This window comes from Balaenoptera ricei, chromosome 5 (assembly GCF_028023285.1).
Source record: "Balaenoptera ricei isolate mBalRic1 chromosome 5, mBalRic1.hap2, whole genome shotgun sequence".
Lineage (NCBI taxonomy): Eukaryota > Metazoa > Chordata > Mammalia > Artiodactyla > Balaenopteridae > Balaenoptera > Balaenoptera ricei.
The window spans coordinates 26,935,677-26,960,572 of NC_082643.1; the positions used below are offsets into that span (position 1 = coordinate 26,935,677).

Below are 24,896 nucleotides of genomic sequence, written 5' to 3' on the forward strand. Positions count from 1 at the left end.
AAAAAAGAATAGAATAAAAGTGTATTAAAAATTGAAAACTATTTATTTAAATATGCAAAATTACATATGTGAATAGAATTTTTAAAAATTTAAAAACGGTGATCACTCTGTTGTCTTTAAAGCTCTTTCCTCAGTGACTAGGAAAGGTCTTGTGAGTATGTCTAGGAAATGGCAGGGAGGCAGCAGGCCCACAGGCTTTGGTGTTGGACTGCAGAGTTCATGTCCCAGCCCCCGTCACTGACTGGAGGTGAGACTTCCATTGCATTGCATTGTTCACTTTTCCCAACTCAAAATTTCCTCATCCATGGAATAACATTGTGAAAACAAAATGCAACAATGTAATTAAACTGTTTAGCACAGTGCCTGATACATATAAAGTGCTCAATAAATACTGGCTATTAATATTAACATTCTTATAGCTACTGCAAATCGGCCAGTTGTAGGTCCTTGTTAGAGAAAAGGAGGAGAGGTGGAGAGCAAGATGGTTTTGAGGTTCAAGCATAAGTGACTTGGAGTCATGGTGCTATATTTTAAATTCTCCTTCCTAAGTTTTGATTGGGTAGCAAAGAAAGTTAAAACCTTTTAATATGATCTTCAAGAGCCTCAAAATCAGTCTTTCATCCAAGTGCAATAATTCTCTAGTGCCCAGACATTCTATTTGTTTCCCAAACAATTCTTGCAATACCCACTCAGAGTTGCTATTAGGATCAAATAGGGAAGATGTTGACTCACATTTTTTTTTTTTTTTTTTTTTTGATATCCTGCTGCCTGCCAAGCACTGTGCTGCAGGCAGTAATACTGAAAAGTGCGTTCTATCTCCCCCATTTTGCAGATAAAGGAACTAATATTCCCATAGTTTAAATGAATGTCAAAGTTTGTTTTGATGTTAGATGCGTCTAGTTCCAAATCCCAGGCTTGTCTAATGCAGCTTGTTGCCATCAATGTATACATGTTCTATAAACAGTAAATATTCTACGAATTTAAAAGTAGGCAGGATATTTAATGGGAGGTTTCAGTTGTCTCAGAGTCTTGGCTGAGGTTCTAAAATTGAGGACAGCAGGTGATAAATGTTCACACATTCTAAATAGAGGTGCCAGACACTCTTATCCAGACATGCTGAGATAAATCTAAACATGGCCTTACCTTCTTTGTCACCTGTCACCAGGCTATATAAAGTTAATTAGGTAATGGCGCTTTTAAGGAACTTGTTAGCAGAGGTCAGGGTTGGGATTTTCACCTCCCCACTTTCAGACTATATTCAAGAAGGATCCCATTACAGAAAGAGCTGGCAATTTGGCATCTGAAATACAGGGCACTGTGCTGGACTATAAGAGCCCCAGACAGGAGAGAACTTGTTCCTTTACTTCTATTTCCCACTCCCATCCCAATCCTGGAAGACCTATAGACTGAAGAGCTTTGGGGAAAAAAACAGTATAAGAACAAAATGGAGGAAGAGAGAAAAAAAATAGATAATTCCTCCATCCCTCCTTCCCCACTGTTGGTCTGGGGAATTTCTGTGTCAGGACTTAGCTGGAAAGATAGAGCGATGCCTTAAATTGGATTAGAGGTGAAAGTTATGATATGTGATTGTACTATATTTTTAATATCAGAGAATGACAGTTCTAATAGCCAATGATTGTTCTAATATTATTTCTGGAAAGATCTGAAATCTTCCTGAGGTATTCCCCAGTGGCAGAGAAGGGAGATCCAACAAAGTCTGTTGGAGGGCCGTGGTGGGAGAAGGAATAAGACCATTTATCCCTTATTGACTAGTGACATAAGAAACCACTGCTTCTCCCCTCTGCTTTGGCTGACATTGTTCATATACGTTGTTCTCTTGAAATTCTGGCCAGCATTCTAATCTCACCTTCCATGATCCTGCTTCTACAATGTCTTTCCTAATGTCTCCGGCTAAATTAATCTTTTTTTTTCTATGTTCCCCGTAGCCTTACACCCAATCAATTATACATTTGTAGCCATGAGTATAGTCAGACGCCTCTGAAACTGATCTCCTTCAGGATGAGTATGGAGTTTTGTCTTTTTCTTCCCAGTCCTTAGCACAGTATCTTCCTGATGCTAAGTGCTCAGGGCTAGCTGATTAAATTGCTGTGGAATGAACTGCTCATTGAAATCAGTCACAGAAACCCAGACCATGCTGTATCTGCTGTGCCCCAATATCTCTCGAGGATAAATCCAGAAATCATCCCCCAGGTAGCAGAACACTGTGTCTGCTTTCCTGTGAACTTCCCAGGTAAGAGTCAAGATAACTCTGCCACAGCTGAACATTCATGAAAATAGAGACCCAGAAGCCACTGGTGAACGAAGCAAACAACTATTAGACGCCTACTATTTGTCAGGCCTTAGGAATGAAAGGTAAAGAAGCTAGCACCCGCCCTGTTCTTTTAATCTATGTTTAGAGCTACTCAAAATAGGATCTCAGTTTGGAAAATGTATGATCATCATTTGCTGAGAGCAGTGGCAGCTTAAATTCGGAGCTGATGGAGCTCTGGCTGTGAGTTATCAGTTCTATAAGATGAAGATACGGAAACTGAAGTAGGAATAGGCTGAGGGCAATGAAGCAGGCCATGGCACCAACACCAGACCCTTCCACAGACATCCTTTACTGGGAGTGTGTGATGGGTGCACAAATCCCAGCCCAACCACTGACAGTAATGTCAAACCCTAGATGCACACTAAGTATACAAGCTTGTCATAACCCTGACCAAGAAGGCCTTAACGTTGTCCTCAGCTTGACTAAACTTCAGATGGTTTCTTTCTGATGATAGGCCCCTGACCTCTTTTTCCTTAGAGTATTTACTTTAGAAAACGTGTAATTGTAAATTCTTTCTCAACCTCTTTGATGTGTAAATCTTCTCCCAGGTTCTTGCCAGTTTTACAACCCAGGAATGTCTTTTTCAAGGACCTGGGGATCGTCCTTTTGAAATGCAATTGAGAAAGCACCCCATTCACTCAGTCTCTGTGGGAAGGTAGGAGCCTAACTTCCATAGGCATCAATTAGTAAACCCAGATGGCCTCCTCAATTGCACATGGACCACCTGCCCCCTAATGTCCTCCAGTACGTTTCTACTAGCTCACCACAGTGCTGAAAAGCTCTCCAACCTTTTGTTTCAATGGAGTTGAGTTCAATTTCTCTTCTCCGTTGCCTTAGTCTTTATTAAATTCTTTCTTGCCTGTTTAATTTCACCCAGTACAAGTGTTCTTTGACACACTGTAAAGCACTTCAGCCATAACATAGTGATGGTCATAGTTGTGATTAGTAAAATATTTAATAAAATTTCTTCACCTTATCAACCAGTAGTTTTTAACCAAGAGCAATCTTGCCCAACAGGGGACATTTGGTAAAGTCTAGAGACATCCTTGGTTGTCACAATTAAGGAGGAGGGAAAGAAGGAGGTTTGCTTTTGGCATCTAAATGGGTAGAGGTCAGGGATGGTGCTAATCATTTTACAATGTACAAGGCAGCCCCTCAAAACAAAGACTAATTTGGTGCAAATGTTAATAATGCATGGTTGAGAAGCACTGCTATAAATAATTAAGACCCTAAGGGCACGCCTTCCTAAGTCTCAGCGTGGTCAACATGATTAGGTTGTGCCACAAAGCCTCCACCAGAATCAGTTTATAGTTCCTAAAAACAATAAAAGCAGGCAACTGAAAAATAACTATGAATACAGTCATCCCTCACTATTCAGGGGATTGGCTCCAGGCACCCCGACAGATACCAAAATCTGTGGGTGCTCAAGTCCCTTACATAAAATGCAGAGTACAGTTGGTGCTACAAGATGCAGAACCCACAGATGGCGACGGCCAACTGCAGCTCTGGAAAAGGATCTCACTGAGAAATACTTTGAGACCAAGCTAACTCTTCAAACCCCACTATTTTTTATGAGAACTTAAGATCCAGATAATCCAATTTGTGGGCTCATGGAATCACTTTGGACTCATAATCACATCAAGGTATTTCCTAGTAAGAATCTAATCAGATGCTTAATTAGTCTATATAGGCTAATGAACTGCCACTCTGCCATTATCTCCTTTAGAGGTCCATCTCGATCAATTTGGGTACACAATAATAACCATGATTAATCCAATATAGATTGCCACACCTATCACTAGCTCACTGACAAAGAATGGCTCTTCATTAATTAGCCCATGGCCCCCTTATAAGAATTACTAAATTTGCAAATGCTCTCTTAGTAACTGGCAGGTTAACTTAAATAGGTTACCTGATTTCTATTTCACTTACTCAAAAAGCAGTTACTGTAGCAATAATAAAGAACAAACACACACTTAGTTCACACGTTGATCTCATTTTATTTGGCAAGCACACAATAAAAAAATTAAACACCTTCCCTCCTCCCCTTTTGCCCACAGCTAGAAAACCAGTATAAGGACAAACTAACTTAAAGTGATTCTATGTACTTCAGATGTAAATGAGTTGGGCTTATTTTGTAATGTAAGACTCTAGTGAATTCTCACCAACTCCACATCGAGTTAACAGACCTTCGATATTATGCCTTATTTTTATTTATCCCATGTTTAGAGCTTCTATTATTTACATGTGTCTTGTGCTTTCTTGACAATATGTTAAAAGATTATCTGAGTTTCCTCAAGAGCTATATTTTAAATTTAAAAATGCATTAGTCTATGAGCAGTGAAAGCATGAAATCCCTTAAGTCTCCACTCAATAATTCACTACTAAATCAATATCTAAAGAATGTTCTTAAGCCATCAAACTAAAGGAAACTTAAAATTGAAAACAATGGATATCTTCCCCCAAATTTTCTAAACTAATTATTCCTTCAGATAGACTTGTCAGTTCCAAATTGAACATGACTTGGGTTTCTGAGATCCTGGGAAATGAGAGAGATCTTATTTCATTTTCTATTCCTACATAAAGCAGAGCTGTATTAAAATTTTCAAATTTCTTCCCTCTTTATGCGCTCCAGAGGGTACATTTTGGTTAGTTCAATATGCTATTCCTACTTTAACTCATAAGTTCATTTTTCAATTTTATCCTAAAATTTGAGTCAAAGAATAAAATCTTCAAAGTGCTAGTTCTCTCTAATGTACTTCTAAAAAGGGGAACATTAAGGGTAACCTCAATGAGGTACAGCTAAGGACAAAAATCTAAGAAGAACTTAAAAAAAAAATGAATTATTAAGAGTGGGAATCCATAGAATCACCCTTTACAATAACCCTAACACGAAAGCAAATGATCTGTGTGACAGTCCGTCTAAAAGGGAAAACTTTTATCATCTAGAAATAGTCTATAGACATTGTTTGGAAGGAGCTTTTCTGTGGACCACTTAGTACCAGCTATAGATTCTGAGCTAACAAAAGTCAGTTTGTTAGTTTGTTTGGAAAACAATACCATAGTCTAAGGAGATAAGGTTGTTAACAGTTTAATCAGTGGATCTCAACCTTGGTTGCATATTAAAAACACCTTTGAAGCTTTTAAATACTTGAATGCCCATTCTGCCCCCAGATCAATTAAATCAGAATATATAGGCTGGGAACCAGGCATGAGTATTTTTTTTAAATGCTTCCCCAGGTGATATTAATATGCAGCTCAAGTTGAGAACAAATGCTTTTTAAAAATGGAAAGTTTATACAATTGCCACTATAGCATAGATTTAAAAGGAATATTTGGATATATTTTCATAACTGGAAATAGAATTGGTCAGAGTAAAAGAATTACCTTTCCATCCCCTACCTATAATATTTAGAATGAGGTTTAGAGCCACTACTGAAATAGATTTTTAAATTTTTGTACTTTTTTTTATAATACTCTAGCAAAACATTGAGATCATTTCCATATGTGTACATTCAAGTTGATGCAACTTGATATGACATAGCCATTTATAAGACCCTAACCCATTCAATTGACTCCAGGTGAAATAGAAGATTCGGTCACCGGTTAGGCAACTTTTTCCTCAAAAACAGAACGGTAATATAAACTTTGGCATAAGAATATCATAATATAACAGAAGAAATAACGCTTGGTTCCATATGTTTAACATTATTTTAAAAATACCATAACTAGTATATTAACTTACTACAAAAACAGTTGAGGACCTTTTAGGTACCTGGCACCACACTAAGCCCTGGGGATACAAGGTGTCTGAAAAGACACATCTCCTGCCCCCATTGACATACAGTCCAGCTGGCTGACTTGTAAGTCAGGCCAAAGATTTTGATGCCATCTGTACACCCACTGTGAACTCAAGATACTATTAAACTTCAATAATATATCAAGTCACAAATGACTTGCCATTTGTCCATATAGCACATTTTCAGATCATCTTGGTTGACATTCTATGCCTTTCTCTATACCCCACCTTCTAAAAGATCAAGAAAAGACTGATAATATGAACATTACTAGTTGAGCTTGCACAGGTTTATGCAAAAACAAAAAATGGTAAATGATTCTCATATCTCCACTTCCCCCAAATTTTCTGTTCCATTCTTGCTTTCCTAATGTCTCATCACCACCATCATCACCACCACCATCATCGTTATTGTCACAACTTTCTAGGCAGAGTCTCTAATATGTAACTGGAAAATATGTCTGAAAGCAAAACTATGGCATTGGAAACAATAATCAGAAAACTATTGTTGATCTACTTAGATTTTTGTCAGTCCTTGATTATTCTATATTTCCTTAAAAAATTTTTGTGCTCATTATATTGTTACATAAATACAAGAAAATTACTCATAATCTGCCACTATAGCAACCATATGTAATATTTGACATCTTTACAAGCTTTTCTCTATCAAGCTTTTACAAAGTCACACTGAATTTAAAATTATGTATGCAGCTTTTTAATTTTATTCATATTTTAAAATTTTAAATTCTTATTAATAACTCTATAAACCTGATTTGAAATGGTATATGGCTGAAATTCTTAATATTACAGAGTACTTCAAGAACTTCAGAATATTAATTTAATGAGCAAATATTTATACACTGCCTTCTATGTACCAGGTACTGGTCTAGATTCTGAAGATACAGAAGGGGCCAAAGACAAGATTCTTGCTCTGTGGAGTTTATATTCTAGCGGGGAGAAGTAGACAGGAAAAATAAAAGATAATTTTATTCAAAAATGAAAGAGATAATTTTAGGCAGTAATTTCTATTTTAATAGTCATGGGATTGTGACTCTGGAGATGAGGCTGGTTAGCAAGGGAGGTGCATGGGAAAATATCCATCTCCAAGTAGACAATGTTTGATCTGAGATTTGAATGATAAGCAGGAATCAGCCAAGTGAAACGCTCAAGCATATGAAAATGTAAGAGGAGCAGAATAATGTTACCTTCCTGGAAATTCTTCTTTACCTGGAATAGATCTTCATGAAGGTACAGGCAAAGGATGAGCAAGCCTGGAAAATGTCCCTTCCTTGCCAGTTCTCATATGGTTTCTCCTAAGCAAGATCTCAATCTTCCTTTATCCTTTCCCCAGAAGGCACTTAGAGGCCAATTCCTTGGTCACATAGCTCACCAATCACAAGAGAATAGACATGACCAAATTCTTCCCTAAACTTCTAACCAAAGATGTAGTTAGAATTTATAATAATCTGATTAAAATGTGTGCTGTCCTTTCTTTTTACCATAAATTTACCATGATTCTTGGTATTTCAAATTTATGTTGCTGTTAGTGTCGTTCTTGTCAATTTTGGAGCTGAACTGTGTCAAGCTTGTGCAAATGATTTAGTATGGCAGTTAAAAGCATGGGCTACAGGCAGATTCTAAGACATGACCTAAATTACTTAAGCCAGTCACAGTTTCCTTATCACAATCATAATAATGTGAGTTTTAAAAGAAATGGTACAGGGACTTCCCTGGTGGCGCAGTGGATAAGACTCCACGCTCCCAACACAGGGGGCCCAGTTTCGATCCCTGCTCAGAGAACTAGATCCCACATGCATGCTACAACTAAGAGTTCGCATGCCACAACTAAGGAGCAGTGGAACTGCAACTAAGGAGCCCGAGAGCCACAACTAAGGAGTCCGTCTGCCACAACTAGGAGCTGGTGCAACCAAATAAATAAATAAATAAATAAATTTTAAAAATTAAAAAAAGAAATAAAAGAAACACTACAGAGAACTCAGAGGCTGGCACACAAGTCTTTAATAAATAGGTAGGGTAGGTAGAGAGAGAGAGAAACAGCATAAATGTGCACGCACACACACACACACACACACACACACACACATTGAGATTATTTTAAATATTGTATGGATAAAGATCTTACTACATGGTAGTAAAAACAAGAATTAGTTATGCCATATTACTCTTTGGCATCTTGAAACTTTATAGCTTAGGAGACTGCATGTGGTCTGCTGACTAAGAAGGGTTATCTACCCATTTTCACTTGGATGAATTATATAAGGTGGGATTGGGGGAACTTGAAATCCCAAACTCCACTAACTCTTGGTCATAGACGTTACGATAAGTTTCAGACACAATCACGATGGGGCATAAAAATGAGATGCGAAGGGTCCCCTTGATGCTCTCAGTGTCTCCTTCTGTTCTCAGAGCCCTCATTAAGTGGCTCCCTCCACACTGTCAGGGAAGACTGTCTTGAGGCCCAGCACTCTGCATTTGGAATAGAACCCCAAAATGCAGTGGGATGACTGAGCCCTGTACCCAAGGAAAGGAGGGAATCCAGAAAGAGACTAATAAAGTAGCTTTCACACTGTCCTCCACTATCGACGTTATCTCAGAGTGGGGGAAAGAGGGTTGCCCAGATAGCTCCATTTTCATGTGCTCGAGATTACATGATGTTCAAAGGGTTCCACGGCTAAAACAAAGCTAGAAAACCACGGAGCCAGTAAATGTGAAGGCCCTTTGTAAACTGTAGTGTGATTTACAAATGCTAGTTTTTAATATTATCACTGCTGTTTCTTGTTTCCTGAGAAAATTTAAATGCCTGTTTTATTGGGAAATTGCTTAATTCGATAATAAATTTCAAGAAAAGGCACGGTTCCGAGTCAAATATTCATTTTCATCTCTAGCATGCTGTGCAGTAAGCACATTGAAAATGCTTTTTAAAGGAATTCCTAATGGGATTCATTTATTGGGGGAAGCAGGAACAGTTGACTGAACTTTTCCATCACAAATTTAATTCACAAGGGGTCAACCCAGTCATTCATCGTCTGCAGTAAAGAAATTCACCACAGTTCCCAGTTCTCACAAGGATATTAAGGGAAATGTTCCCTGCCTCCTTTGGTTGGAAGTGGGGTTCCTATGGATCTACATTCAATTACTGCAACCTGCATGTTTAATCCCAGGTTACAGCCAAACACCAAGGAATATTGAAAAATAATAACAACAGGAATCCAGCTTAACTCAATGCACATTATTTGTCCTAAAAAAGAGCAACACAACTACACAATACTACATGGGATTCAAGTAAGTAATAGTAGCAAAGACATATCATACTTACTATGTGCCAGGCACTGGTCAAAGTGCACTGCATACATTATTTATCCCTCACAACAACCTGATGGGCTCAGAACCATGACTAGCTCTTTGACAGAGGAAGTGCAGAAAGTTATTGTTGGAGCTAGGATTCAAACCCAGGCAATCAGCCTCTAGAGGTGACCACACGATGTTTTAGTGGTTTAGTTTCAGTGCAGTCAGGAATAAGAGTATATATTTTGTTCTGATTTCTGCCAATTATAGGCATGCCCTTGTGCTTGATATCTTCCTTTGGTGCCTCCGGTTCCACTCCCAACACCTTTCTATCTTGCTCTATGCTCTAGAGTCTGGCCTGTACGACCAGCATCAACGGGTTTCCAGTCAGGTCTGGCACTAGCTAGAGATTAGGGGTCAACGGGAGAGCAAGGTCAGGGTATTTATTTTCCTGGGTCCCTCAGTCAGGTCACTACTGGTCCGCTGTATCCCTCTGTTGACACCACAGTTCCTGTCAAATGACTTACTTCACTCTGGATTCCCTACCTCTCCCTTCCTCTGCCCCTAAAGGCCTACTGCTACAATTGCCATGGCGCGGAACCATATTCCTTTATTTTCCCTAAACCCTGACCACATCTTTGTAAATGGTCCTTTATTAAACTTTCCTCAAATCACCATTCCAGGAATCTGAGCAGAGAATTCCATTCTCCAGCTAGTTTACATATGACTGGACCCCCAAAAATGCAGCATAACCCTCACTATCCCCACCTTCCACCCTCTGCACAACAGGCCCGGGACATAAATTCTACAGCTGTCCAAAAAAAGTTCCATTCCTCCGACTACAAGCCTATGTGAAAATTATTTTTCAATTTTCTTGGTTTTTGTAAGAGGCCAGAAACTGAGGTCTACAAATAGAACAGCATTTTTTTTTTAAGATTTTCAAGTTTATTGGTATTTTGAAAGTTTATAGTTTTATTTCTATTGTGTCTACATTTATTTTGCCTTGCCATTTGTATTTTGTACAGGAGTTAAAATGAAAGAACTAGAATTACAAGATTAAACGTGGATAAATCTCAAAAATCTAATATGGAAATGAATAAAACTAATTCAAGAAAAAATCCAATGGTATAAATAGATTTATATAAAAAATTTAAACATGCAAAGCAATGCCATATACTGTAGAACAGCATTTTTATTCTAACAATAGTCACTGGGTCTATCAAATCATCCTGAGTGTCAGGCAGCCGACAGTAACAGACTATTCATGTTGGGTGTTGGTCTCTTTGAGTTGAATGACCTTACTGACCTTATGACTCAGGTGTCATAAATCAGACACAGCCTAATTAAATACAAAAATATCTGATCTATGCAGCTGATAACACTAGACAGTTGGCTTCTTGGAACCAGGTAGTAACATACCAGGAAATGTGATCCCATGGTGCAGAAAGATACCAGGTGCATCCTTGTTTTTCTTTCAACCTAATTAGCCATTCATCAGAAACTATGCATGTTTATAAAAATGTCTTGACCTCAAAGACAGTGAGCATCTGAACGGACCTTAACATCTCTTCTCCAAAACATCTCAAGTTGATCTTGTCATTTAATTTAACAGTTCACCCTGTGGTGACAGTAGAGGTTGTTTTCATTGAAAAGGATGTAAGAACAACACCCTGGGACATAATTCAAAAAAATATGGTTCCCCACCCACTCCTCTCCCCTAATCCACCTTAATAGTGCTGATAACTCTTCACTGTTCTACCCTGGTTTCCATGTTGAAAGTCGAGCTTTATAGCTAGGCTTGTTTAGAAGGATGCACTTCTTTTTACCATTTTTTGATGTTTGCAAGGTTATATGTTTGCAGAGGTAAAGCACTCACTGTCTTTAGTTCATCATCAGAAGGTGTCACAACAGTCTTAAAATCTATGAGCATGTACAATTACCAGTGGGATATATACAACAAACTGACATCTCTGAATTACAGTGTCATAGAAAAATAGCTAGAGATGGACACATAATACACTGACAGATTTCAGCAATAAGCATTTGGGGACTCTCTCAGGGTACTTCTGGCCTGGCAGGAAGCCATGATCATGACCCAAAGTTAAAAGACAGGAATTGTAGATCTTACTTCTCTAATTATAACTCTGCCACCTTCTTGATGTGCCAGAGTTCCTACACTATAAAATGAAAATTATCTGTATGACCTGACTGGCAGAGTCATTGGCATTAACAAGAGTGTTACGTATAAACAGTAATATCAAAAACCTTTGTGCTACTTTGCCTTGAAGAAATCAGTCAGAAATTATTTTAAGTGATTGAGAGCCTCATTGTCCTGAAACAAAGTCAAGATATAGCATTTCTTTCAAATTACAGATGCTCTTTCTTTTCCTCCCTACCTGTAGTAGCTAGCCAGCCTCTAAGGTGGTCTCCTCCAATGATCCTCACCTTCTGGTATTCACACACTCACAGAGTTCTCTCCCACACTGATCAGGGATGACCTGTGTATCCAATAAGATATTCTGAAATGATAGTGTGTGATTTTCAAGGTTAGTTCATAAAGGCTATTGGTATCACTCACTCTAGGAGAAATCATTTGCAATGTGAAGAGGACACTCGAGAAGCTTAATGGAACAGACCACACGGTGAGGAACTAAGACGCCCTACCAAGAGCCAGCACCAACTGCCAGTCACGTGATTAAGCCGTCTTAGAAGCAGATCTTTACACACCACTCAAGCTTTCAAATGAATGCAACTCCAACTGACATCTTGACTGTAACCTCATGAGATCCCAAGCCAGAATCATTCAGCTAAGCTGCTCCTAAATTCTAGATCCATAGGAACTGTGTGAGATAATAAATGTTTGCTGGTATAAGCCACAAAGATTTTGGGAGGTGGAAGGGTAATATACTATATAGCAATATATAACTAAAATACTATTTATTCTGATTTTCTATTCTATACAAGGTTTACCTTGACTGTATATATATTCTTTCTCCCAACCCTGACATACATACACCCATTTTTTCAAGCAAGCCCTTTATTCAAGAGTATGGCAAAATGTCTCGGAGCAACAGGAGGGGGTGGACACTTTGATAATGACACAATTTTAAAGAATTAATGCTCCAAGATATACATGTCCATAGTTACACCTGTACAAATAATGAAGGTTTATGTGAAAGAATGTCCTCATCCAAGAAACTGTTTACAAAAATAAATACCACATGTTTGATCTTCATAATGTATATAACCCTATTTATAACACGGTAGATTATTTCATTGTTTTATAGCAGCGTAAGTGGAATACTGGTGATATCATTTTAATATCCAGACAGTTATAAGTAGTGAGTTAATGTCCTGCCATTAACTCCTGTTAACTGCAGGAAGTGAGTCATATTATCTAAGCTGATAGTGAAACAAATGAGTTACACGGTTAAGAGGAACATCTTGCTGAAATACTGCGAAGGTCTAGCAGTGCCTGTAAACTAAGTATGAGTTTCTTCAGCTGCAGAGAAATTTCAAACAATTATTAACTGTAACTTTGCTATGAGTCATGATTACATTATACAAAGAGTGCTAAAGAACTAATATTACCAGAAGCACCCAAAGCAGGTAATACCTCACTCTTCCCCACTTGCCTTCATATAAAATCAGTTTATCATTAACATTTCAGATCAATATTAAAATGTAATAAAATTAGAGAAGATACACATTTACTGTTTATAAACCACTTAAAAACTGTTCTCAGTATTAGATTCCAGTATAGTATTAGACCTGAAAACACAGATTACTTTGGTAGTATTGATATGAATTTCTCTTAAGAAAATCAGAATTCTAAATCAAACTAAATAATATTAATACTGAATTGTACTTCAAATGAGGTTTTACTGTACACAAATTTAGTTTCTGCAAAGAGCAGAAATTTGCTTTTATACCAGTCCATAAAATAATCTTTTAAAGCTGTAAGAACTATACCAAAATGAAAAATTCTAAAAGAATGAGATTCAATGTTTTATCTTCAAACAATAGCAGCAGAATTTTGCCAACTAGAAAATGGTATAAAGGGTAATAGTTATGGAATAAGAATTACAAAATGCTTTTCTGAAACACTCCAGTGAGTTTTAACTCCTTACGTCTTTGTACTAGATCTTACGTATCTACAGGCATACCTCATTTTACTGTGCTTTATTGCATTTTTTACAAATTGCATGTTTGGGGCAACCCTGCATCGAGCAAGTCCATCAGCACCATTTTTACAACAGCATTTGTTCACTTCATGTCTCTGTGTCACATTTTGGTAATTCTCACAATATTTCAAACTTTTTCATTATGACTATAACTGTTATGGTGCTCTGTGATCAGTGATCTTTGATGTTACTATTATAATTATTTGGGGGCACTACAAACCACACCCAATAAGACAGTGAATTTAATCAGTAAGTGTGTATCTTCTGACTATTCGACTGACAGGCCATTCCCCTAGTTGGGTAGATGAAACAGTCAGAAATACACATTTATCTCTCTCTCTCTCTTTCTTGGGGCCTCCCTATTCCTTCAGACACAAAAATATTGAAATTAGGACAATTAATAATCTTACAATGGCCTTTAAGTGTTCAAGTGAAAGAGTCACACACCTTTCACTTTGAATCATAAGCTAGAAATGATTAAGCTTAGTGGGAAAGGCATACTGAAAGCCAAGATAGGCTGAAAGGTAAGCCTCTTGCACCAAATTATAATTTGCCAAGTTATAAATGCAAAGGAAAAGTTCTTGAAGGAAATTAAAAGTGCTACTCCGGTGAACACACAGTGAAAAGAAAGCAAAACAGCTTTATTGCTGATATGAAGAAAGTTTTAGTCATCTGGATAAAATAATCAAACCAGTCACAACATCCCCTTAAGCCAAAGCCTAATCCATAGCAAGTCCCTAACTCTCTTCAATTTCTGAAGGCTGTGAGAGGTGAAGAAGCTGCAGAAGAAAAGTCTGAAGCTAGCAGAGCTTGGTTTGTGAGGTTTAAGGAAAGAAGCCACCTCCATAACATCCAAGTGCAAAGTGAAGCAGCAAGTGCTGATGTAGAAGCTGCAGCAGGTTACCCAGAAGATCTAGCTGAAATAATTAATGAAGGTGGCTACAGGAAATAACAGATTTTCAATGCAGGCAAACAGCCTTCTGTGGGGAAAAGATGCCATCTAAGACTTTCATAGCTAGAGAGGAGAAGTCAATGACTAGCTTCAAAGCTTCAAAAGAGAGGCTTACGCTCTTGTGAGGGACAGACGTATTAGTCAAGGAATTTATGCTTAATCAATTTTATTTATTGTTGTGTTAAAATTACATCCTTGTGAACCAAGGAATTTAAGACATACCTAGTATTTACAAATTTTTAAATGAATTAATTATTTAATAAAATTGTGAGTGGATTTATGCTCAATATAAATTCAAAAGGATTGAGTTATTTTACCTTGAGAAATCATTGATGATTTAATTCTGAAAATTCCTATGCATTGGATTGTATCTACTTTTTATATATTCAAAGCTATCATTTCTCTTCAGATAATTTTATAATATCTGTTGAATGAGATAAAAAATAAAGGAAGAAAAGTGTTCAGAAATCAATTCTGGCAATGTTTTGGGATCAATATTCTCCATTTGTTTGAAAAGTACTGTTATCTTTATGTTGATCTTTGTGTTCTTGAGTTTTGTTTTTATTTCCATATAAAATTGTATGCAAGGAATAGTTTTACTATTTCCTCCCCTCCAAAACCTACATTGAGTATAATGACCTGCACAATAATCTCTCAGAAAAATCAAACAAGCCATCAAAGTATTACTTGTATGTCCATTTTATGCCTAGCTAAAAGGAATAAGACTTAGGCTCTGACATTAAGGAGATGGAAATATAACCATATAAATAAAGTTAAATTACGTGAAACAATTAGGAAAAATCAAGTGCTATGATATGTAAGAGTGTTCCCCAAAAGATCCATGAGATGTTAATAGATGTTTTATTTTTTTTTTAAAAAAAGGCTTCCATGGTCAAATACGTTTGGGAAATATTTCATAAAACATTACCGTGTTGGCAATTCACAATGTCTATTAGCATATTAATGACTGAAAAGTTTTGCAGCAAATAAAATGATTGTACTTTGATTAAACCAGAATATTCAAAAAATTTTCAACCATAGACGCCTTTGTTAAAATGTTCTTTTGATTATGAACATTTCATAAATGAAGAGAAAAAAACACAAGTATTTGCCACATTAATTTAACAAGCATTAGCATTTTGCTATATTTGGTTCAGATTTTTTAATCTAAATAATAATAAAAGATTACTTATGCAATTAAGGCCACCCCCATCCCTCTTTTCCTCCTTCCTTCCCCATAGGTTACCATCATCCTGAAATTGGTGTATATTCTTGTCCATATATTTACTTTAACTCAGATGTTTGTATCCATGAGTAATACATAGGATTTCTGTATGTTTTAAATTTACAAAAATAGTATCATTTTTGTACAGACTGTGAAGTACTAATTTTATTTGACATTACGTTTATGAGACAGAGCCATGATATCGCATACAGGTTAACCTCGCATATTTTAACCGAGGAATTATGTTCTTTGTATAGACCACAAAAATTAATTATCCAATAACCTATTAAGGACATGTGGCTTGTTCCCGAAGTTTTCCTAGCATAACCAACATTGTGGTGAACATTCTTGTACATACATCCTTGTGTTTCTGTTGAAGAGATGTTCTAGAGGATATGCCTAGAAATAGAATTAATAAGTCATAGGTACCTACATTATTAACTTTAGTCAATACTTCAAACTTCTCTCCAAAGTAAATGAACTAAGTTACACACCAATCAATGCACTGCAGGAATTCCCAGGGACTCATCTGCACACACTCAGACATTACTTTATATTAATCTGATGTATATGAACTTACAATGTGCTGATATACAATGTTAATTTCCCTTATTATTTTTTAAATCTGAACATATTTTCATAATAACCTTGGCCATCTGTCTTTCCTCTTTTGTGAAGTGGGAAGATTTGACAGAGTTGATTATATATTTCCTAAACTAATACTTCATTGTTCAAATTCACCATGAATAAGTTCCCTGATTTATGGTTTAATTTTCATTTTGTTTATTATTTCTCTGGTTGTATTTTGACAAGTTTTTATGCTTATCAATTTTATGAAGTTTGTACTTTGATGTCATGTTTTCTTCCAAAATTTTCAGTTTTATTTTTCTCATTCAGGATTGTGTTCCATGGCCATTTATTTGTGTGTTGTGTCATACAGGCATTTAATTGTCCCAGTGACATCTCTTGATAAATCTTTCTCTTCCGTACTGATTTTTGATGCCACCTCATCATATATCAAGTCTTTGTAACACAGAGGAGATCATTAGTAGTTGAGAAAAGGGAGAGGATTCACTACCACACTGACAATTATACACGAGGGACCGCATGAAGGAAGTAGGCTTCAGGTAAGGGCCGAATACTGGATGGACATAAAGGTTTTGGTGTCAGACAGAAGTTCATTTTTATCCCTTCTGTAATACTACAAGTTAATCTTACTGCAAAGGAATTTCTTCACTTGCGAATGGGGATAATACAAATTATCTAATAGTATTATTTAATGAGATAATATAAAAGTGGTTAGCATATTTTCTTGAATATAGTAGGTATTCAAAGAAGTTAATAGTAGTGATTGTTATTCTGTCGTTGCTAGTAATAGTAGGAGTGGTAGCAGTATCTGATTAGGTTAGTAGCTATAAGATGGAAAAGAAACAAATCCGAAAGAAATTTCTAGGACAGGAAAGATAGAACTGGGGTATTGTCTGACTATAAAGGTGAGAATCGGACATGACTCTAAGCTGAGGCTTGGAGGGAAAGATATAAGAGGAATTGAAGATACTAGTTTAGGACAGAGGTTCTCAAAGTGTGGTTCCAGCAGCAGCAGTAGTTCTGAGAACTTATGAGAAATGCAAATTCAAGACCCCAAACCTACTGATTCAGCCACTCTGACTGACACATGGCCCAATAACCCGCATTTTAACAATCTCCTCCACCCCTCAGGGGATTCTGATGCTCACTCCAGCTTGAGACCCACTGGTTTAGAACCTGATGAGCCAGAGGTGATGCTGAGAAACCAGGAGAACAAGGTGTACAAGGAAATGTCAGAGCTGAAGGTGTAGATTTCTTACTTAAAAGGCTGGAATTCTCCTTTCCTGATGCCTTTGCTTGCTTCCAGTTACGGGTTGGATTTTACTTAATGGCTTCCCAATCTCAGAATCATGTCTCAGCTTTCAAGCTCTCCTTGCAGTGCACCTACTCGGCAAAGCCATGGCAAGTTTGCAACCCTTAATTACTCTCCATCCTGCCCCCAGTCTCCCTCCTGCATTGTTCTTCTGCTTTCGGCTAGGAGTACGCAATGTGTCTGGCACAGTTTCATCTAACATTAAATACCATGTACATTTATAGAGCTTTATATATAATAAATAAAGATAGTAATAGCCTAGAAAATGGCTTTTAATAGTAGGAATCCTTGGCCATTAAATATAAAACAGTTATCAATATATGTATATCTAGTGACCCTTCTCTGGCCCCTGAAACACAGAAGCCTGCAAAGAACATGCTGGGTCTATACTATTTAAGAGCACTTTTATTTTAAAAACTAATTTCATCTTGAATCCAATAGGTGTTAAGTGTGAAAAGAGGTGAGCAGTAGCCGCCACAGAAAACATTTACCAATTTTTCAGATTTCTCCATTGTGTCTTTCAGGGAGTTTTATTGATTCTTTGATAGAGACAGAGGTAATAGATAATGAGAGATCTCATTACGATAGCTTATCAGAGACCTGACCAGTATATTAATTTTGGCCATAAAATGTGTCAATTCCAGCTGCAAGGATCAGCTCAACCATGGCGACAGGATCAACTGTGTAGACCTTTGAGACAGGTAAATCTACCGTGGCATTCTCTGGGGCAGGATACACATGGGAATACCACCTGCATTTTAAACTAGTGCTGACTGCCTTGTAATATCCGGGAATCCACGTTTAGTAAAACGAAATCAATCTTCAGGGACTTGAAACATGTCACTCCTATTATTTATAAATACAAGGTGATTCCTGTGTGTTTCTTTATGGGTTTTTCCTTTTACTTTATCATTTGTGTATTGCATGCAAACATAACACGTGAACTTAAACTCTATAAAATATATGGGATAGTATGTAAAACCTAGACCAATAAAAAATATATTTTATTAACACTCTATATAGCATATTTAACAATAGAAGCAAAATTAACCTACCCTGAAAAATAAAATTAACCTACATTTTTTCAGTATTTTGGATAGTTGAATACTGCTTCCTTTGTGATGTGCCTTCCCTCACAATAAAAGTAATTACTTGGGTATTTATCTAGAATCACAACTAGAATTTTGAAAGCAAGTGATAGGGTTGAAATTGCCCATTAATATTGTATTTCCTAAATTGCCCATGTATTTCCTAAATTCCCTATCATAAGGAAATAAGTATTATTATTCATTACAGTACCAATGTTAGTAATAGTGACACAAATGAAATATGTAGGTGGAAATATTTGTAAATCTTATTCACACTTGTACCAGATTCCTATTTATAGAATTCATACAAAAGCAAAAACAAACACACACGCCTGCAAATGAACACACAAAAACATATGGACAGTGGCTTTCTTGATAGTTAAGAAATAAGATAACAATATCAACAGCAGCAAGTGACAGTGAGAGTCAAAACTGTGTACTTGTTATGTTATGTTATAATCTGAGACCAGGAGAGTGAACACTGAAGTGAGGCAATGTTTCAGCCGCCCTGAATTGATAGGCAGAGGCAACCACGTGCACATACTGCATAGGAAGGATTTCAAAACTTAATGAAAACGACTTTTCTTATTTAAGTGAAGAGAACTGTTCTTTGCCTTTCTTTTGGGCAACATTACTATGCTGTAAAATATTGACTAGGGATAGTAAATTAACAATTCACCTGATGTAACAATAGGGATAGTCTATATCAGCAGTTCTGAAAGCACAATCCACAGATCCCTAGAAGTCCCAGGAAACATTTCAAGAGTTCTGTGGAGTCAAAGCAATTCTCACTCTATTATTTATCATTTTCATTTTTTGTCTTTTTCATTGTGTTGGTCTGTGCTAGGTTGGCATTTGCACTGATGGTACAAATACAATGGTGGGTAAAATTACTTGTGCTTAGAACAAATCAAGGTAGCAGAAACAACCTGGACTAGTGTATATTTCATGCACCACCATTCACCAAAATGTCAGTTTTACTTAAGAAAATCATTGATGAAGTAGTAAAAAATTGTAATTCTGTTAAGTCTTGGCACTTAAGTACAAATCTTAATAAACTGTATGACAAAAACTGAAGATATATATAAAGCATTTCTACTATGTAATGAAGTAGATAGTTGTATTCGTTACCTGCTGCTGTGTAACAAATTACCCTAAGATTTAGCAGCTTAAAATGATATACACTTATTATCTTAGTTTCTGTGGGTCAGGAACTCATGCACTGCTTCGCCGGGTCCTCTGGCCCAGGTTTCTTACCAGGCTGCAGTTAAGGTGCCAACTGGGGCCACAGGCATCTCAAGCTCTTACTGGGGAGGGATCCACTTCCAACCTCACTCATGGTTGTTGGGAGGATTCAGCTGCTTGAGGGATTTTGGACTGAGGACCTCGGTTCCCTACTGGTTATTGTCTGGAGGCCACTCTCCCTTCCTTGCCAGGTTGCCCTCTCCATGAGGGCAAGCCCTGGAGAAGAAACAGAGAGAAAAGTCCAGCAAGATGGAAATCACAGTCTTTTGTGATTCAAAAACAGAAGCGGCACCTTCTCACTTTTGTCATATTCTATTTGTTATAAGCAAATTACTTAGCCCATCCCACACTTGAGGGAAGGGAATTACACAAGAGTATGAATCCCCAGGGGCTGGGATCATCAAGAACAAAATCAGAAGCTGCCATCCACAATGGTCATCTCTGGGAAAAGCACTTGTGTGACACTTTGCACTGCAAGGTGAACTAGCTTCTCTTTTCATTACAGACCATTTTTACTTGGAAGAATCATTAGCAAACAAACTTTAATGATTCGGGCTTGGGTATTTTTTTAGATATTTGCAGAATTGAGTATTTCTTGAAAATGAACCAAGTCAGTTTTGTCAATTCAAGGAAAACAGTGTTGATACTCAATATGCCATAGAACTCAGGAAAACTTGTATCTGGCAACAGTGTCTTACCAGTTTCTCAAAATATATAAAACCTTTGCTAAAGATTTTGGCAGCAATATTAAAGAATGTTGGGTTTGATATTGTGTATGGACATGTGTTAACATTCAAAAGCGCTGTGAAACTCAAGGAGCCAATGTTTTTCAAATGACCAGTTGATGCTTTTAAGACTCATGGATGTAACCATTTAAAGTGCAGGATAGACCAATGGAGTTCACGGAACAGTATAAAAAGTTCATTAATACGGTGTCAGTTCTACCTTGCAATCAACCTTTAAGAAACTACTACTTACAGAGTTCTAATGTGGTGTAAAAGGAGAATATCCACAGCTGTCTGAAAAGGGTGTTAACATACTTCTTCATTTTCAACTGTGTAACTATGTGAGGCTGGATCTTCTCCATGTACTTCAACCACAACCACAAATGGCAACAGTCTTACTGCTGTGGAAGCAGATACGACAATCCAGCCAATTTCTATTAAGCCAAACATTGAAAATATTTACAAATATGTATAAAGGCATATCTCATCTCATGAAATTATTTTTATTTGAAAAATACAGTTTTTTCATTAAAAATATTTACATTGTTACTTCTAAATGAATTATTTAAGAATGTCTCTTTAATTCCCAGCATGATATATATTGAAAGATATAATCCACATAAACAAAAGTTTTCTGAGTTCCTCAATACATTTTAAGAGTGCTGAAGGATCCTAAGACCAAAACATTTGAGAACCACTGGGCTGGATTTGGCTGTTTTACCAGTAATCCCAGAATCTCAGCAGCTTGAACAAAATGATTTATTTCTTATTCACACTACAAGTCCACTGGTGTAGGCTGAGGGAATGTGCTCATTGTTTCCTCAGGAAACCAGGCTCACAGAGAGTATATCTCATCAAGATTCTACACTCACAATAACAAGAAAAATAGGGGTATGGCAAATTTTGCAAAGGCTTATAAAGTTTACCTGGAAGTTACGTATGCGACTCCTACTTGCTAGTCATCTTCCTAAGAAAGCCACATGGCCACACCTAATTCAGGGACACACAATTCTGCCATATACCTAAAAGGAAATCCAGAAATATGCAGTAAACAATACTAATGACCACCAGATATGCCAACTCCCCTCCACAGACAGCAGGGGCACTGAGTTGAAAAGGATTATGAGGCTGCATCTTAGCTCATAAGGCTCACTAATTTCCTATTGCCATTGAAACAAATTACCACAAATTCAGTGTCTTAAAGCAATGCAAATGTATTTTATTAGAGTCCTGGAAATCAGAAGTCCTAAAAACAGAGTGTTAGCAGGAATGTGTTCCTTGCACAGTCTCGAGGAGATAATCAGTTCTCTACCTTTTCCAGTTTGTAGAAAACATGGATTATAACAATATTTATCCCTTAAACCAAAAATGACGGAGCACCTGCTGGTATGAGGCACTATTATAATGCTAGGATACTGAGCTGAACAAAAGGCACAGTCCCAACTCTGAGAGCTTACATTCCAGTGGAAGGAGAAAGAGAATAAACAAGTAAACAAATATGCACATATATGTTAGGAGAAGGATATGCACAACAAAGAAGAAAGTAATTGATAGTGATGTAAGGGGTGCTGTTTTAGATAAGGTGGTCAGCAAAGGCCTCTCTGATCAGACAACTGATTGAGTTGACCCATGAATAAAGGGAAGGAAGAAATCATGATATCTGGAAGAAGAACATTCAGGCACTGAAAATAGCAACTGAAGAGGACTTTGTGTGGGAGGATGCTTGCAATGTCTGAGAGACAGCAAGGGGGCCAGTGTGTGGCTGGGGAGGGGGAGAGGAGGAGATGAGGTCAGAGAGAGAGAGAGCTAAAGTGCAGATAAGGTAGTGTCCCAAGGACTGTGAGAAGGACATAGCCCTTGCTCTGAGATGGACAGCCACAGGGACATTTACTTATGGGAGTGTTATAATATGGGTTACATTTAAGGGGTCACTGACTAATGTGGGGAGAATATAACCCCAGGGTCAAGGCTAAAAGCCTCAAGAGTAGTCAGGAAGTCATTGAAATAACACGGGAAGGAGAAGATGCTGATTTGGATTAGAACTGTAATGGTGGAGGTACTGAGAACTGTCTGGATTCTAGATACAATTTGAAAATAAAGTCAATAGATACACTGACGGGTTAGATGATTTGGGTGTGAAAGGATCACTACCAAGAAAGGTGATTACTCTTCAAAACTGGAAGGGAGGGAGAGATGGAAGGAAGGAAGGAAGGAAGGAATGAAGGAAGGAAGGAAGGAAGGAGGGAGGGAGGGAGGGAGGGAGGGAGGGAAGGAGGGAAGGAAGGAAGGAAGGAAGGAAGGAAGGAAGGAAGGAAGGAAGGAAGAAAGGAAGGAAGGATTTTTGTACCAGAATGAATAGGTCTTCTTGGAAAATTAATTCCATGACTTACGGAAGTCTTTGGATATTAGTTAGAAGAAAGATGAATCTTACACAAGCAAAACATGCTTACCTAGCATCAAAACCTTGAATGGTGTTAGGCAAGTCTGGCATATGTAGCTGCTTCTGTACATTTGTGTAGTCTATGAGAAGTAATTTCCCTTTTACGAGTCCAAGTTGATGATGTCGTTTTCAACATTATTACAACGTGATTTATTGTTATCTAATCCACATTTGAGTAAAATGGCCCTGTCCTTCTCTGAACAGAATAAAATTTCTCTTGAGGAGATTTTTTAACAAGCCTGTGTGAAGGTCACATTTGCTGTCAATTCCACAGTCTCAGGCTAACAGGTAAGCATTCTACCAAATAAACCAAGACACTAATCAGAGGTGGACTATTTCTCCACAAAGGAGCCATAATTTGCTAGTGCCATCTACAAAGCCCTGTTCTTCAGTTTCTTTTCAAACATTGATATTAAAGTATTGATTAAGCTGAATAGAATTATTAAGCACATATATTATTCATCTACTTTTTAATGCATGAGAACATTTTAAGTAAGTAATACTTTTGCTTTAATTTACTTTTGTTTCCACAGTCAGACATTAAATCCTGAGTCAGCCTGCACTGAGAACACACATCAGAAAACTGTGTTATAGATGTCCAATTTCTATTTTCAATTTATCACCGTGTTAATTTGATTTTCTAATTATTATTAGATACATCCACTTGTCTCCACTGTCACCACCATCACCATCCTGGTCCAAGCTAGAGTCACCTGCAGCCTGGGAGTAACAATGTTCTCCCACCTGATCTCTGCATCAGTCTTGCCCAGCTCTGATCCTTCTCTGCAGAGCAGTTAGACTGATCTTCTCCAAAACTCAAATCACATAATATTTTCCCTTGACTTAAAAACTTATAAAGGCTTCCAAAGGCTCATAGGATAATGAAAAACCACTGGGGACCTGTAGATGCCTGTGATTAGCTTCTCCATCCTCTTCAGCCGGGGAGACCGTTCTGCTCTCATCGCTTTGGCTCTGGCCTTTCCTGGACTAGCTCTGCTCCCAGCTGTTCCAAGATCTTTGCACAGGCTGTCCCCCGTCAGGACACTCTTTATTCCCATACTCTCTTAGCTCCTCTTTATCCTTCAGGTCTCTAGCCATCCTGCTTTACTTTTTCCGGGGACATTTCCCTGACCACCCTGCCTCACCCCATCGAGGTCAAATCTCCCTGTTTTATGCTCTAATCACCCCATGTTCCTCTAGCTCCTAGCACATATGAAGACAGCAACTATACACTAAGCTGGGCAGTTATTTGATTAATGGCCATCTCCCTTACCAGATGGCAAGCTTCGAGAGGGAGGGACCCACACCAGCCTGCTCTAGACTAAGATGGGCACTCAGTAACTACTTGGTGAATAACAAGTATATATAAATTATTCACAAAAGAAACGTTCGCCAAAAATTAGAAAAGTAAGAGTTAAAATGGAAGATATCAAAATACTTGAGTAAAACTGATATATTTAGACACCTAAATATTTAAATAACCAACTGTGATTGTGAAATGGATATCTGGAGGAAAAGAGGCTTGGTAAATTCAGATCTTTTGATTTTACTCAAAGGCCATTTTTCTGTTGACCTACTGCCTCGAGGGCTTTGAAAACCTTACAGTTTTGTTTTGCTGTACCTCAGCAGCTGTAAACTCTAATGGTAAGTATTAACGTTTTGTTTTTGTTTTTTTTATAGCAGTGCTAAAAAAGAGATCCAGA

At 37.4% G+C, this 24,896-nt stretch overlaps 1 protein-coding gene across 7 annotated transcripts in view; it reads right to left on the minus strand.

Moving 5' to 3' along the window:
• INPP4B (inositol polyphosphate-4-phosphatase type II B) overlaps positions 1 to 24,896 on the minus strand; it is a 758,305-nt gene that overhangs the window by 429,580 nt on the left and 303,829 nt on the right. Inside the window, exon 3 of one of the 7 annotated variants that reach the window (XM_059922532.1) lies at positions 21,680 to 21,775. The exons of 4 other annotated variants lie outside the window; for them this stretch is intronic. The gene's annotated coding sequence lies outside the window, so the exon portion shown is untranslated. Of the gene's footprint in view, positions 1 to 11,830; positions 11,857 to 20,040; positions 20,108 to 21,679; positions 21,776 to 24,896 lie in introns of those variants that run through there. 2 more of the 7 variants (XM_059922535.1, XM_059922534.1) reach the window with 2 other exon arrangements.